Here is a 12,711-nt window from a genome sequence, read left to right on the forward strand (position 1 = left end):
ACGGGCTTGTGTAGGTTTGCTGCATGATGGTTGCAATTTTTTGAGAAAAAGTAATTTAACACTTACACCTATAGGTCCACAAGCCTACTGTTAGCTACTATGGGACTGGTGTGACACATCTTGAGGGCCCGCGTGCTGGAAGCTTTCCTCTAATGGGCCCTTTGGGTTAGAGGGCCTATGGGGGAGCCCTTTAAGCTCATCTTGCTAATAAGTCCCTTTCTACCATGCCTCATATGGGATAGTTTTTGTCCTTTGAAATAGAATAAAAACTCTTCTTTTGAGTATACTCCTTGAGACTCATAAACTTTTCGAATTTGATCAATTAGAATCAATTGGCAATGCTCCATACTTCTTCCAGCACCTAGCAAGTGACTCCAGGGATTCCCAATTAAGTTAGTAATATTTTGACACCATCTCTCAAAAAGATCTCCAATTCCTGCTGAAATAGAAGCGATGGAACGGGACTCCAGGAGTTGCTCAACCTTTGGGAGACCTTGAGTAATGTCTCCAAATTTCAATCCCATCATACGAAAATGTTATTAATGTATCTCCTTCCTCAAGGATATCCCCAGAACTCTTATGGGGATTTGCTCCCCGGGTTGCCAAAAAGGTTTTACCCGTTCTCACTAATCAATAATCTTGGTGAATGGCCATGACCTGGCCAGATTGGAAACATGTCCGATCTCGATGTAGATATCGACTTCCACTGATCGATAGTCCTAGACTAATTAACATGATTTCTTGACTAAACACTCTTGTCGGTAAATAAGAAGGTTTGTCCAAGAAACCTTTTTCAATATAAAAATTTATGGGGCATTTCAATAGTAATTTACTTTCATCAATCAGATAGAAACCTTGATGTTCCGACTTATCTATCGAATAATCAACGAAACATTTTCTGGTAGAAAGGTTTTTGCCGCCGAGTGATAGGTGATGGGGAATCGATGAACAAGAGATAGGTGACAAAGTCCCCACTAGACCTACCTCCTCAGCTTTCCTCTGGCCTAGATTGGAACTTGCTCTTCTAGTTTTAATCCATCCCTCTTCAACATTTGGATTTGCATAATTTTCTAAAATACATTTATATTTAGAACTCAATGAGATATTTTTTAAATTCCCGCCGATGCAGAAGAAACCATCTTCTGACCCGTGGAAGTATTTCCCAATTTCTCCTCCACAACCACCACCCCTTGCATCACTAATTGAATTATTACGGGACAAATGAAACGGCGACAGGATCAAGAATGATGTGTCTGGTTCCAAAGTCAAATGAATGATACCTTGACAGTTGATGAGTGATTTACAACAACTATTAGCTAGATCAAGTTGAGGAGGAGATGGTTTGCCAAGAGGCGTTGATGTTCGAAAGATTTCATCAACCTTGACTCCTCTTTGTGTGGGGGGAGATACCATCGGATTTACTTGAAGAAAAGTTTTGAGCAAATAACTTATTTTCACATTGATGAGAGAGAAATAATTTCTTTTTCTAGGAAGGGTTTCGTGCAAATACTTCTAGCCATTTAATTATTAAGCAAAGCCAAACTAATTGAGTAGGTACATCGTTAATTCCTTCAATTTTTTCCCCATCTTTGCAACAAATGAACGAAAGGGTCTTGGCTTTTGCCCGTCTCTGTGTTTTTGGTTTGTCAAAGCGAGATGCTACTTGTGCCAGAGAATCGCTGGATAAGTTATACTCGCTAACTGGTGTCATCAGGACAAAGGTTTTTCCTTTTCTGCGAAATGTAAATGGTTGTAGGTAAATCCAATTTTTGACTTCAATGTCATCCGAAATCCTATTACCTGGCGCTAGTAATGTTTTGTTGGTATCCTAACAAAAAAGTAGTGCACTGCTTCCACATTGCACCACTTTGAAGAAAAAATGCGATTAACTAAATTGCTAAGTTTAGAATGTAGTGTACAAGCGTAGCATAGTCAACACCACAAGATCAACACAATCTTTAGATTGTCAATCCAAAGAAGGCAACCAGGATAGAGCCTATAGGCATCTCATAAGAGAGAGAGAGAGCTCTCTAGTATTGGTAATAAAGAAGAGGCCCTAATGGAAGAGTAAATGTCATAATAACTAATATCTAATTCTCCTAAATAATTTTCTCATGTTAAACTGATCATTTAATATGGGGAAGTACCAGGGGAGAAAAAGCTAGAATATTGGTTAAGCTGGCAGACCGGCCACAGTAGGGATCCAAAAGGGGGGGGCCATCTGCAAAAGAGCAATGTGCAACAATGGGCTTTAAAGACCCTAAGGTTAAGCCCATTAAGACTTCCAAAATGCTAAGGTTCCAAAAATCAAAGGTTGTGTCCAATGATCAAGCTTAAAAAAATTGGATGCTTTGTGTGTGTACAAAAAAGTCTTCATGACTCCTACATAGGAGGGGGCGAGCCCTGTAAGTAGGGGATGAGAGAGAAACACACACACACACACACACACACACACACACACACACACACACACACACACAAGCTTCCTTTACACAAAGGGAATGAGGGACACATGTCAGCTCCCTAGCCTAAATGCCCTCAAGGTGCACTCAAATCCTATTGGATGGCCATGGAGGTGGGCCAATGAGAATTACGCTAGAGTAAATCTAGTTTAATTAATTTAAAAGCACTTAATAAAATAACTAATAAGAATTAAGCTCTCTAGAAGACTATTGGACAGTCTCCCAAGGGGTCCAATGAGCATTCAACAGCCCAATGGCTTGCCTGATTCCTATTGGTAGAAGACAAAGGGGTCCAATGAGAGTTTAGTTTCATTAATTAATTACCTAAAGCTCTCACAAAAGGGGAAAGGGGGATGTTAGAAGGCTATCACTTATGCTACTTAATTCTCATTGGCTAAGCTTGGAGAGGTGGTCAGCATGAGGGGTCGACCATGAGAGAGAGGGGGTTGAATTTCTCAAGGAATTATTCCACACACACTCACACTAGCTCATGTATGAAGCAAGAAGACTCTCTCTTTGCTTCTCAAGCTTTAATGGAAAGCTTATCTCCTACTCCAAGCTTGTGAGAAGGGAGGCCTACACCAACAACTCTTGGCTTTGTGATCCAAATCCAACCAAGAGCCAAGCTTCAATGCATGCTCATCTCCTCTACCATGCTAATTATTAAGCTATGCTATGCTAATATGAGTGATTATGTGAGGAGATGCACATCTTTCTCGTATGACTACTCCTTCTTCCTCTCAATCTACTTTTATACCCCGCTAGCTCTCACCATCTTCAAAGGTGTGCGAGGTCTTGGGTCTGAGACCGTGAGGCAATTGATGTTGTGTTTTATAAGCGTTTTGCTTAGTGCTTGAAGCTTCCATCTTCATTGCACTAGCTAGTTATTGAAGGAACACTAGGAATTGTATTGTAAAATGTCTCTCTTGAAGGGGGAAACCTATAATACAAAGCTTTTTGGAGGGGGGACCTGCTCCATGTAAATCCAGTCCTCAAATGTTGTCAATAGCTTAATTTCTCTCTCTTTTGAAGTATTGCTCATGCCTATCTAACTAGGTGTTATGTTTTTTGTTGCTCTCTCCACCCAAGCACTCTTGTTATGCTCATTAGGAATTTATTCTAATGAAATGCTCACTATGTTAATGTTATTTTCTGCTACACACAAGTTACTAGGCCATTAAATGTTACATTGGTATCAGAGAACAAGGTTTCTCTTGTCTTGCTCAAGAAGGGAGGTCCTCAAGCTAGCTATAAATGGTTGGTATTATTTATTACAATTTAGTGAGTAGAATAGGAATTTTTCAGCGTTGCAGTGTGCCTGCCTTCGTGTAGATAACGGGGCATCACCGTCGAGAGCTATGGTCTTAATAGTGGTGTCCATTGAGCTATTAGAATCTTGACAGGAGCCGGTGTTGTTTTGGTGTTGAAAGACCCTCTCTTCTATTCCTTGCAATCAATGGTATTCGAGCCAAGGTTACAGTAGCTTGAGTGCTTTTCTAAAGGGGTAAAGAAGAGTAGCAACTAGGGCTTGAAGTGCCAAAAGTATATTAAAAAAAGTTTACACCTAAAAGTTGTTAGAATGGTTGACAATAGTAAAGAGAGTGAAATCAATGTTGATAGCTTTGATTTTGCTAATGAGCAGGCTACTAATGATGCCCCTATGCTTGTTAACTACCTTGTTTCTAGGCTTCAACAAGCCATGGGAAATCCATCCCTCCAAAGTGAAGTGCAACGACAACTTCGTGCTCATGGGATTCTCCAAGCTCCCCACCATGACGAGAGAGTACCTAGGAAGCCTCCTTGCGAGACTTCCAAAAGAGGCCTCTCTCCGATTTGGGAAGAAGAAGAGGATCCATACGAAGGGCTCAAAAATTTGTGCATCTCTTTCCCAAAGGAGAACTCAAGAACCCCTACCAAAAGAACGAGAAAGAAGTGAGTCTCTTGCCACCTCAACGGAGACGGCTCCACGAAGACGGCGGGCTAAATGCTCTCCATCACCTCCTAAACGGAGAAGACCATCGCACACTTCTCCACACCACAATTCAAAGATGGATGACAAAAAGCAAGAGAAGAAAAAGGCGAGAAAGAGGTCACCCTCTTCTCCATCATCTTCATCCTCTTCCTCTTATGAAGAAAGTGATGGTGCGGACAAAGAGAACCAAGGAAAGAAAAAGGCGAGAAAGAGGTCACCCTCTTCTCCATCTTCCTCAAATTCTTCATCATCTGAAGAAAGCGATGGTACAACTTTTGAACCATAAAAAAGAAGAGGCCATAGGAAATCCTATGCTGTGTGGAAGAGGTTGTCCAAGCTCAATAAGTTCAAAGAGGGAGGAAAGAGCATCTCTTTCCTTACCTATGATGGCACCTTCGGTGCTACGAACAAAGTCTTGGCCTTTATCCAATAATACGATGTGGCATTTGGAGATGAGGGCTTCACGGAGTCCTCTAAGCTACGCCATGTAGCCATGCACTTTCAAAAGTCCGCCAAGCAATGGTGGTCTAGCCTGCGCGCCAACGGTGAAGCTCCACAAACATGGAAAGCTTTAAGAGCTTCCATCATGAAGCAATTTTTGGCCACTTATGCCAAAGACAAAGTACTCACCGAATGGCGAAGCTTGAAGCTCTCTCCCTACGAATCCATTCACAAATATGTAGACAAGTTTTGGGACCTACGACTTTGGAGAGAAAAAACAACAATTTTGTGCAGGTTTAATTGAAGAAATAGTGGAGTATGTCAACTCCCAAAGGCCACGCACCATATCTGCGGTTATACACCATACTATGGTGGCTTCTCAAATCAATTTCCAAACAGGGGCTAAGAGAAATTCTAAGCCCACAGAAAACAAGGGTTCCAATGAGCCTAAGGGGAAGGACAATGTCCAAAAGTCTCCTAAGGGCAATTCCAATAACAACAAAGCTAAGGAGAAGGGAGTTTACAAAGGCAAAAGAAACTCTCTCCTGAAGAACTTGAGCATTATTGCAAGGATGACCGTTGTTTCAAGTGCGGCGAGCAAGGGCATGCGTACCACCTTGTCCCCAAAAGTGTTACCATATACATGTGGTAGTGATGTGTGTGAACACACTAGGACCGTCGGGGCATTTTTTCCCTCTTTAGGAGGTTTTTTCCCCCGTGCATTGTATATACGCCCATCACTCTAGGGCTATTTATCTTTTTATTGCACACTAAGTAACACACTCTCTATTGTGTGCCTTGAGCTTTGTTCGTCTTCTCCAAGCTGTGTGCGTTTCTCTGCAACCCTAATTCCGACAATTGGTATCAGAGCAGGTCACGTCCTCCCGGGCTTAGTCGCCAGTTGCTCCAGCACACGCCTGCTTACTTTCTTCGATTTCAGTGAGCTTTGGCAAGCGTTCGCAGGTCGACAAATATTTTGGGAAAGCTTGTAGAGCTATGTTTGCTCAGAATTTTGATTTGGGCTCATTTCGGCCTGCGTTTCCACTACAAGCAGTACTGCACAGGCTATTTCGTCATTTTGTGCAAATTTTTTGTCAATGCCGTTTTCTGCATAACAGGTGCCTTATAGTCTTCTACGGTTTGTGCTATATAGCACAGGTTGTTCCCGCTCCGTTTCTCCTATTTTCAAGCAGTTTTCACATCAGGTGCAGCATTCATATATATATATATATATATATATATATATATAGCACAGGTTGTTCCCGCTCCGTTTCTCCTATTTTCAGGCAGTTATATATATATATAGCACAGGTTGTTCCCGCTCCGTTTCTCCTATTTTCAGGCAGTTTCACATCAGGTGCAGCATTGAACATGACTGACAACAAAAACACAGATGTGTTCAAGATGTTTGCTGGTGAGGACAGGTTGGATGGGGACAACTACCCTATGTGGGCTTATATGATGCAACATGTTCTTGTGTCAAAGGGTGTCTGGAACATTGTGCAGGGCATTGATGTACATCCTGGTTCTGAGGATGTAGGCGATGTTGAGGATGTTGCAGGTCTTGCTGCAAGGATTGCAACTGTTAGAGTTGTTTTGCCTATGGCAGAACAAGCTCGTTGGGATGTTAAGGATGCGCAGGCTCATGCATTGATTGCATTGTCTGTGAAGCGCACCATTGTTCCTCACATACTTTCAGCAAAATCTACAAAACAGGCTTGGGATATTCTAACAGGTCTTTATGCAAGCCGCAATGAGGCTAAAATTGCTTTGCTGCGTAAAGAGCTGGAGTCGAAGATTATGCATGAGGAAGATGATATGGGCACTTTCCTTGCTAGTGTCAAGGATATCAATGAGAAACTTATTTCTGTAGGTGAAGTTATTTCAGACAGTTCCCTTGTGCAAACTGTTCTTGATGCCTTACCAGATTCTTACCAGACTTTTGCTAGTACTTGGAGACTTATGACCCAAGGAAATCCAGAAGTTGTCAATTTTGATGCATTATGTACATTGCTGTTGCAAGAGTCACTTTCCAGAAAAAACACGACTAGACAGCGTGGAGTTGAACAAGCTTTTATTGCTTCTCAAAGAAAGGGTGGTAACAGCAATGCAGCCACTTCTTATGGTTCTGCTGCGAGTGGTAAAAATTTTGTTCCTAATGCTTTTGCTGGCAGCAATTCGTCTGGAAATTTTGGTGATAAGGGAAAAAAGAAGATGCGTTGCCATTATTGTAAAGCCAATGATCACTTGATCAAGTCGTGTCCTAAGTTGAAAGCCAAAGAAGCTAAGAAGAAAGAGGGTGGTTCCACTGCAAATGCTGGTTCCACTACAAATGCAGCCATTGTTGAGTCTTCTGTGAAAGGAGACTATGTTGCTGATGTTGATGCAGAATGGGCTTTTAGCGCATAGTGCACTTACAATCCTGCTGTCCATGATGCATGCTTGTCAGTTGCTACAGATTCACATGTGTGGTATTTCGACGATGGTGCTACAAAGCACATTACCTCACATCGTGAATTGTTTACGTCTCTCGAGTCTATCCCTCATGGGAATTCAGTCACTTGTGCCAACAACGCCTCTTATCCAGTTCAGGGAGTTGGAAAGATTGTGCTCACTGATGCTAATGGCAGTTCCTTCACACTTGTTAATGCACTTTATGTACCTGGGATCAAGAAGAATCTCTTGTCTGTATCCGCACTTGCTAGACTTGGACTTGTAGTCAAATTTGTGGATGACAGATGTACAGTTCATGATCTCAGTTTTGGTGATGAAATTGTTGCATCTGTGCTTTTGTGCCATGGGCTGTATAAGCTCACTTTGTATGACAAGTGTGGACAAAATTTTGCAAATGCTGTTACAGATTCAAGGGCTATTTCAGATGCAAAACTTTGGCATGCACGTTTTGGTCATCTGAATTTTGCCAGTTTGCTGCGTTTGCAGAAATTTGATATGGTTGCTTCTTTGCCGCCTCTTGAAGCACCTGTCAAACATGTTTGTGAAGGCTGTATTTTGGGTAAGATGCAGCGTTCTAAATTTCCAAAGGATGGTTCAGTTTGGGCCACATGCAGGTTGCAGCTTGTGCATAGTGATGTTTGTGGGCCCATGCAAACTCCGTCCTTGGGCAATTACCTGTACTTCATGACTTTCATTGATGATTACTCCAGGCATGCATGGGTATTTCCGCTTAAAGAGAAGTCCAAAGTTTTTATGTGCTTCAAACAATTTCTGGCTATGGTTGAAAATGTCTCGAAATGTACTATGGGCACCCTCCGTTCCGATAGAGGGGGGGAGTATATGTCTCATGACTTTAATGCATTTCTGGCTAGTCGTGGGATAAAACACCAATGTACAGTGCCTTATACACCTCAGCAAAATGGTGTTGCTGAGAGGAAAAACAGGTCACTGAAGGAAATGGCACGATGTATGGTCAAAAGTCAAGCTTTGCCGCATTCTTTTTGGCTTGAGGCCATCATGTGTGCCACTTATCTACTTAACAGGTGTCCTACGAAAGCTTTGCAGTCTATTACTCCATATGAAGCATGGCATGATAGAAAGCCTTCTATTGCGCACATGCGTGTTTTTGGCTATTTGGCATATGCTTTGGTGCCACAAGTGCAGCGCAGAAAATTGGATGATAAGGCTGTCAAATGTATTTTTGTTGGTTATAGTGCTGAAAGCAAAGGTTACAGGTTGTATCATCCGCAAACAAAACGTATTCTGGTTTCTTGGGATGTAGTGTTTGTGGAAGATTCTATTCAGCCCTTGCTGTCATGTACTAGAGACAGTAATGTAAGCTCACAGGACATTTATGACACTTTGTTGCCTCTTTTCAGTGGTGGAAATACGAATGTAAGTTCCAATGAGGCAAATGTACAGCCTATGGGGGTTTCTGAAAATGTTTTAGATCAGCCTATTACTGATGCAAATGTACATGATGTACTTGATGAGGAAAGGGTTGAAAATGAGCAGGCTAGAGGTATGCCAAAATGGTTGGTGCACACTTTGCGTGACAGTAAATTGGATGCACCTTTGTCTAGTCGTACTCGTTCAGGCTCTTGCCATGCATCTTATGCATCAGATTGTTACATTTTGGCTGTGTCTAGCTTACATGATGTTGAGGAGCCTCTGTCTTTTGATGAAGCACAGAATTCAGAAAATTGGATGGCTGCCATGCAATCAGAATATGATGCACCTATAGAAAATGACACATGGACTTTATGTGATTTGCCTCCTGGCAAAAAGGCCATTGGTACGAAGTGGGTTTACAAGTTGAAACGTAAGCCAGATGGTGAGATCGATCGCCATAAGGCTCGACTTGTTGCAAAAGGTTATGCACAACAAAAAGGCATAGATTATGAAGAGACTTTTGCTCCCACTTGTCGTATGACTACTGTACGTTCTCTATGTGCATTGGCAGCTCATTTTGGTTGGGATGTACATCAATCAGACATTGTTGCTGCTTTCTTGAATGGTGACATATTTGAGGAAGTTTATGTAACGCAGCCTCACGGTTTTGTCATATAAGGACAAGAGGACAAAGTGTGCAGATGTAAGAAGGCTTTGTATGGGTTGAAGCAATCTCCTCATGCTTGGTATGAGAAAGCTGACACTCATTTGGTTAAACGAGGCTTTCGTAACAGTCCAACAGAAAGCACATTGTATGTAAAGCATGAGGGTGATGTACTTCTCATTGTGGTTCTTTATGTTGATGATTTGCTGATCACTAGACCAAATGAGAGACATATTTCTGAATTTAAGGCTGATTTGAATGCTACTTTCAAGATGAAAGATTTGGGGCTGTTGCATCATTACTTGGGTATACAGTTTAAGCAGTGTGATGGTGGTATTACCTTGTGTCAGAAAAGTTACATAGAGACATTGCTATGTAAGTTTGGACTTGAGAATTGCAAACCTATTGCCACTCCCATGGAAATAGGTTTGAAGTTGAGTCTACATGATGCTGGAGATCCTGCTGATGTCACTCTTTACCAAATTGATGTTGGCTACCTCATTTATGTATGCAACACGAGGCCGGATATTCAGTTTGCAGTCTCACAGGTCAGCAGATTTATGCATAGCCCAGGGTCTAAGCATTGGTAGGTTGTGAAGAGGATTTTCCGCTACCTTAGTGGCACTTTACATCTTGGCTTGTTTTATCCCAAGGGGGGATCATTGCCGCCAGACTTACATGCTTTTTCGGACTCAGATTGGGCTGGTTGTTTTGACACGCGAGTGTCCACAAGTGGTTTTTGTTTCATGCTTGGCAGTTCATGTATAACATGGTTGAGCAAGAAGCAACCTACTATGGCCACTTCGAGTTATGAGGATGAGTACAGGGCAGTCTTCACAGCTACATTTGAGTGTGTATGGCTCAGACGCCTTATGGCTGATTTGGGTGTTGGATAGGACATTGCCAACACTATCTACACTGACAGTCAGTGCGCATTGGCAGTTGCAAGGAACCCAGTTTTTCATGCTTGCACAAAGCACATTGAGGTGCATTACCACTATGTCAGGGAGAGGCTCTCGACAGGAGAGATCAGCTTGGCTTATGTGCCAACACAGGACAACCTTGTAGATCTTTTCACAAAGGCATTGTCTCGTGAGAAGCTTGAAGCTTTCAGCAAAGCTTTGGGCTTACTCCCCTTGGTGGACTGATAATGTCCTTAGGGCATGGCACTTCCCTTTACTCATGTGCCAGCTCTCGTTCACCGCATCACTCCAGGGGGGATTTGTTACCATATACATGTGGTAGTGATGTGTGTGAGCACACTAGGACCTCCGGGGCATTTTTTCCCTCTTTACGAGGTTTTCCCCCCCGTGCATTGTCTATATGCCCATCACTCTAGGGCTATCTATCTTTTCATTGCACACTAAGTAACACACTCTCTATTGTGTGCCTTGAGCTTCCTTCGTCTTCTCCAAGCTGTGTGCGTTTCTCTGCAACCCTAATTCCAACAAAAAGAACTCCTGCCATGAGCCTCCTAGAGCTACCTTGGTCAAAATCCAAGAAGAGGAAGCTCAACGCAAAGGATCTCCTCTATGCCATGCTTGGGAAAAGGTAAGAGAACATGATGCTTTTATTCTCTTTGACCCTGGTTCTACTCACAATTTCATATCCACAGAGTTGGCCACCAAGGTAGGCATCCAAGCCTATGAGATGGGAGATGTCCTACCCGCACATGGTGCTTTCAAGGGGCAAGAAGCTTCAGTCACTCCCTTAATCGAGAAATTGAGGCTCCATGTCCAAAGCTATGTAGACAAAGAGGAGTTCTTTATCTCTCCTCTCAAGCATGAGGATGTAATCCTAGGGGCACCATGGTTTGATTGCATGGCTGCCAATGTTAAATTCCCTGAAAGGAGAATCTACTTTAGATTCAGGGAAAAAGATATGTACATACATGCTAAGGAAATGGGTATCACCATACCCATTGTGTCATAAAATATAATATCTAACTTTACCAAATGATTTCTCATATTAAACTAATCATTTAATGTGAGAGAATAAACGGGAACAAGAGTTAGAATAGAGACATGTGCTTCTAGACCTATCTCAAAACGGGACCAAAAGGAGATGGTCCAGCAAAGAGCAATGTGTAGTAAGTGCTTCTAGACTTACCTTAGCAGGGGACCAAGAGGAGAGACGGTTACATCTCAATAGGGGTCCAAAAGGAGGTAGTCTATCAAAGAGAAATGTGCATCTAATGGAGCTTAAAAGACCTTAGGGTTAGCTTCATTAAAGACCTCCAATGGTTAGTGTTAAAAGTCCTTTGACCTTAGGTAAGCTAGGGCTGAGCTTGAGGTGGGAACCTGACCTAAGACTAAGGTGCTTGAGGTGCTTGTTGTGCTTGATGACTAAGGTGTGTGCTTGATGACTAAGGTGCTTGTCATGCTTGATGACTAAGGTACTTGAGGTACTTGTCATACTTAATGAGGAAGGTGCTTGAGAATGCTTGGGGGGTAAGATGTTTGAGTCAAAAAGAGACCCTACAAACTTAATGAGGAAGGTGCTTGAGAAGCTTCCCATGCATGGGGGGTAAGGTGCTTAAATAAAAAATAGATCCTACAAACCTAACGAGGAAGGTGCTTGAGAATCTTCTTATGCGTGAAAGTCCCAAAGTTAGGGGAATCTTTGACTTAACCTTCCACTCACCCAAAGGGCACCCCTTTTCTCAAAGGACACATGGGACACATGTCAGACTCTCCCTATGCTTAACCACATGGTGTGCTTGGATGCTATTGGATGGGCTAAAGAGGGGTCCAATGAGCTTCTAGTTCCATCCAACAAATATCTAGATATTTTCAAGCTCTCTCTCTAAGGGGTAAGAAGGACACTTGTCCAAAGACTACCCATGTACTTGAATGCATGTGTATGTGATTGGCTAGGAGGGAGAGGGGTCCAATGGGATTGAAACATGTGAAAAAGCTACAACTTGCCCCAAGCAAGCAAGGGGGGTGCTGGGGGGATATACACCACACACACACACACTCATTTTGTGGAATCATTCTCACTTGGTGAAAGCTGAGGAACTCCACCTCCTTCTCCAAGCTTGTGAGAAGTGAGAGGCTACACCAACACTCTTGGCTATGGAATGTAAATTCAACCAAGAGCCATGATTCAATGCTTAAGCTTGCCATCTTCTCCATCTTCATTACTATACTATTATGTATGCTAACAAGAAGAGTGATGATAAGTGATGAATTATTTCTTTCTCCTATGGAATGTTTCTTCTTCCTCTTCCCTATCATCATTCCCCGCTAGCTCTCTCCACCTTTGAAGGTGTTTGAGGCCTTGGGACTGAGGCTTGGGATAGTTAATGCTTTCTACAAAGTTTA

The sequence above is a fragment of the Adiantum capillus-veneris genome, chromosome 26 (genome assembly GCF_014529385.1).
Source record: "Adiantum capillus-veneris isolate H3 chromosome 26, ASM1452938v2, whole genome shotgun sequence".
NCBI lineage: Eukaryota > Viridiplantae > Streptophyta > Polypodiopsida > Polypodiales > Pteridaceae > Adiantum > Adiantum capillus-veneris.